The 4,764-nt window shown below is 49.5% G+C and overlaps 1 long non-coding RNA gene across 1 annotated transcript; it reads right to left on the bottom strand.

Annotated features, from left to right (window-relative positions):
• Positions 1 to 2,113: 2,113 nt before the first annotated feature.
• LOC108519532 (uncharacterized) lies at positions 2,114 to 3,876 on the bottom strand. Its single transcript, XR_001882647.1, has 3 exons — positions 3,686 to 3,876; positions 2,513 to 3,249; positions 2,114 to 2,311 (listed from the first exon to the last, which is right to left on the bottom strand). It is a non-coding gene; the product is annotated as an uncharacterized LOC108519532 (long non-coding RNA).
• Positions 3,877 to 4,764: the final 888 nt, after the last annotated feature.

Below are 4,764 nucleotides of genomic sequence, written 5' to 3' on the forward strand. Positions count from 1 at the left end.
AAGCGGGTGGGCTCCTGAGCTTTACTTAAGGTGGCAGGGGTGGGGGGTGTGAAACCCAAACTCAGTGTAGTTCAACCTGTGTCTCTCCATGGCCTCCCCGTCTCTCTGAGGGATGCTGCCCAGACCTGCAAGCCAGGCACTCGAGGCGTCTTCAGGCATTAGGGACATCTTCAGTCTCTCTCTGTGCCTCTCTCTGCCTCTTTCACCAATCAATAGCTTGGCCACAAACCCCTACAACTGTCCCTTCAGAATATTTTCCTGGAGCTGGTGGTGTGATTATCTGGCACACAGAGTGCTTGGCATGGCTCCTGGCAAAACGTATTCTCCACAATTCTGTACCTATTGGCATACACATGTGTGTAAGTGTGCATGTAGACGGATGGATGTTTCCATGCACGACAGCCTTCTCTGGCTGCCCTCCTGCCCCCACTCTTTCTCTACCTGGACTCCAGGTTGGGGTGGGGAGTGGGAGGTTTGTTTTTTTTTTGTTTTGTTTTTTGTTTTTGTTTTTGTTTTGAGAAGGAGTTCTGCTCTTTCGCCCAGGCTGGAGTGCAGTGGCACAGTCTCAGCTCACTGCAACCTCAGCCTTCCAGTTTCAAGCGATTCTCCTGTCTCAGCCTCCCAAGTAGCTGGATTACAGGCACTCACCAACATGCCTGGCTACTTTTTGTATTTTTAGCAGAGATGGGGTTTCACCATGTTGGCCAGGCTGGTCTCAAACTCCTGACCTCATCATCTGCACGCCTCGGCCTCCCAAAGTGCTGGGATTACAGGCATGAGCCACCGCACCCAGCCAAGTCTTTTAAGCTATCAATCTGAGTACTCATTCATCTGCTTAGACCTTTCAGTGGCTTCCCGTCATCCCCAGGGACAAGTCTCGAATTGCTCACACACCTTACAAGGTCCTCTCGATCTGTTCCCACCACCTCTCCAGGGTCACCTCTCCATTTTCCTCCAATGCTCCTCCCCCACTACGACCTCTGCACACTGGTCTAGACAGCACTGTCCACCATGTAGCCACTAGCCACATGCGGGCATTCAGATTTAAATTTAAATTAATTAAAAGTAAATGAAATCAAACATTCAGTTCTTCTGTTGCAATAACCACACTGCATGCTCAGCTACCATCTTGGACAGCACAGATGAAGAACATTCCCAGTGTGACGTTCCCTGGATAGTGCTGCTCCAGACCTAGAGAATACCATTCAATCTCTCCAAAGAAGCATGGTCTCTCCCCTGGTAGTTCTGCTCCTACATCTAGGGAATCTGGGAAGACATCAGTGAATCGTTGTCAACATCAAACCCCATACTATGGTTGTAAGCATCATTCTTCTTAACGTATCTGGTTGGTTTTGTTCCTGAAATGTTTCATCAGTTCTTGGGCGATAGACTCCAAATGTAGTAAGCGGAACACCCCTTAGCCTGCCTGATGGCAAATTCCACTTTCCGAGTGTGTGTTTTCTAAAGCAAAGCTCCCTCCACCTATTTAATGCCCCAGTCTGTCCTTGCAGGTGTCCCCATCAGCCTAGGTGCAGGTGCATCACACAGGGTGCTTCATCTCCACCCATGGAGCCCCGTGACCTCCGGAGACTCTCCCCTTGTACACTCTGCAGCTGCAGCTGGAACAGCAGGGGCTAGAGGAGTCACTACCCATCTCCACCACACAGCCTGATGCCCCTCCTTGCAGGCAGTTCCAGAGCCAGGCACAGCTTGGCCCAACACACATGGTCAACCAGACTTTGAGACTTGGAAGGGGGCCAGAAGTTCAGAACCCACCCAACTGGAGCATCCAAAACCTCATGTGAGTGGCCCCCTCTTGTTAAGACATGAAAGGCTCTACCTAATATGAAAGGAGGAAAAAGTGATCCAGGAGAGGAAACAAGCCAACGATTGCCATGCATTCATGCCTAGTCAGCAATTAGCACAAGAGAGCTTTCAGTGTCAACGCAGGAAGAAGACACGAGGGGCTGCAGCCAGGAAGGGGGCCCGGGGGTTCTGAAGGTGAGCAAGAAGAAGAGGGAAGGACAAAGGTGGAGGGAGTGGAGTCTGAATCCCACCCTGCCCCCCAGTTTGTTCGAGGCCCACCCTGTTCTTCCCAAACACACTGGCCCACCTTGCAAGCAACTTCCACAATGAACATTTTCAACATCAAAATATTAATAATGAGGCACCTTCTCAAGGATCTCTTGTGAAACTTGCCTTTGGTTAAGGAATTCCTAGCCCAGGAAAGCAGTGGGAATCCTGCAGTAAGTGGCTTTCTAAGATCAGCTGGCAGGGTCCCAGCAGGCTGCTCCATAGTCTATAAGAATTACTAAACATCATTGCAAAGAGTGCAGAGTAATTCCACGGACCAAAGAGAAAAGGAAGATGAAGTTAATTGGCACCAGAAGTAAAGACCAAACCCGAGACTTGCCATAGAGTATTTGCTGACCAGAAGGGCTTTGAGGAAATCTGAAGGAGACCTGTGGGTTGCAATTACCCATTCTTTGTGGCCTCTGGAGGCCCTGGGTACCTTGGTGATCACAGTGAGAGAGTGGCTCCCATCTGCAGGACATTAACAGCTCCAGTCCATGGGCCTCTGGGAGTCCTGTAGAAACCAAATAACATGCAATATTGAAGACAGCATAAGGGGGTGAGCATGAGGACAAAACTTACCCTGCAGCTTCTCATTGTAGAACTAGGAGTTCCTAGTACCCAAGGGGCAGCCACCACTAGACCCAGCAGCCTGTGGGGAGATGGCACGGGGAGAAGCTTTGGGAGCCTCCAGTCCACTTGAGCTTTTGTACCTGGAACCACCTTTCTGGAGACGTGGCACAAGCAGGGTGGAGATGTCACTTCTGAAAGAGAAGAGCAAGCAGCCAGCCTCCTAGTCCTTCCCACTAAATGTTTGCTCCTGCCTGGGAGGCGACCTAATGCTTCCCATGCAGGGATGCAGCTTCTGTTTGCAGTGGTACAATGAGATTTCACCACTCCTAAAGCTCCTTAGCCCTGTGCCAGGGGTTGTCATTCTAGATCCCACTTCCCAGGGCTGGCTCCATACCTGTCGTGCCTGACTGAGAAAATGGCTCTGCACGAGCATCGCGTGAGTGCCTTTGAATTGCACAAGTCTCCTACTTCACACTTGGGCAATGGTCCTCAGACAGAGAATACTTTTGGTTGGGATATGAAGCACCTTTTTTTCCTCTCGTACAGTCCCTGGAGTGGAAGTGCACCATGGAGATTGACTTCATGCATTTGCCAGTTTCCTTCCTTAAGTTGACATAAAGCAGAATTTGGTTTTGATCCAACACAGAAAAACCTCACATCAGTACTGGAGGGAGTGCATGCAATTCATGGTTTAAAATGGAATAAAAACCCCAAATGAGGGTGTTTTGGTGGGGGCTCTACAGTTGGTGGCAAAGGATTTCACTTTAATGTCTAAGGACCACAAATTACACAAGCAGTGCTAGCTTAGGGGAGGCTGTCTTCTTCACACTGTCTCCCTAAAGTAGCTAGACAAGGCATTTCCATTCTTTCCCACTGACTCAGGGACAGAAAAAAAAATCATCCTGAAAAACTCACTGACTTTAAGACTTTGCCATGCATACTGGTCACTGCCCAGTTATAGGGTCCAATACCAATTTGTCCTCAATTTCTTCCCCAAATACCAACCCACACAGAATTAAGTGGGCTCTATGATGCTAACGTGGTTTGCCTTTACATTCCTCCCAAGGCACTCTCCCGTCATGAAGAGTGGCCGGGCAGTGGGGCTGCAGTAGCCACAGGCTGTCCTTGCTTCTGCCTGCCGAAGCCGCCGGCTGTTGGCTGCCGCTGATCAGCCGGCCCCCAAGGCAATGGCTTAACAAGCCCCAGTAGAAGCGAATGGGAGGGGCTTCTCTCTTCCCTCTGCAAAGAAAATGAAAGGGATAGAAATTATATTGGGAAGTCATTCATGCCCACCCATACCCATCATTACACAGGAATGGGCTGACAAAGGATCATGACCCATGTGAAGGATTATACAGCCAGACCCACGGCCGCCTCTGCCACCTCCCCCCCGTGCCACCCAATCACGTGAAGGATTATACAGCCAGACCCACAGCTACCTCTGCCACTGTCCTCCATCCCACCCAATCACGTGAAGGATTATACAGCCAGACCCACCGCTGCCTCTGCCACCTTCCCCCGTCCCACCCAGTCACGTGAAGGATTATACAGCCAGACCCATGACCAGCTCTGCCACCACCCCCCATCCCACCCAATTTAAGAAATCCCAGTTTGCTTGAACACCATCTGGTTCTCAGACTCCCTATCCCCACACTCTCAGTTCTTCATCCCTAAAATTATAATAACCAGAAATGAATCTGTCAGAAGGCTTTAAGGATAATCGTTATATCACCTATGAAAATAAACTGAAATTATTTTCTAAAATAAAAATGCTCTAGGAAGGCCGGGGACAGTGGCTCACACATGTAATCCCAGCATTTTGGGAAGCCAAGATGAGTGGATCACCTGAGGTCAGGAGTTTGGGACCAGGACCTGGCCAACATGGTAAAACCCCATCTCTACTAAAAATACAAAAATTAGTTTGGCGTAGTGGCAGGTGTCTGTAATCTCAGCTACTCAGGAAGCTGATGCTGAAGAATCACTTGAACCCAGGAGACGGAGGTTGCAGTGAGCTGAGATTGTACCACTGCACTCCAGCCTGGGCAACAGAGCGAGACTCTGTCTCAAAAACAAACAAACAAACAAAAACTCTAGGAAGAAAATTCAAAATCTCTCTCT

This window comes from Rhinopithecus bieti, unplaced genomic scaffold, assembly GCF_001698545.2.
Source record: "Rhinopithecus bieti isolate Rb0 unplaced genomic scaffold, ASM169854v2 scaffold_42745, whole genome shotgun sequence".
Taxonomy (NCBI): Eukaryota; Metazoa; Chordata; class Mammalia; order Primates; family Cercopithecidae; genus Rhinopithecus; species Rhinopithecus bieti.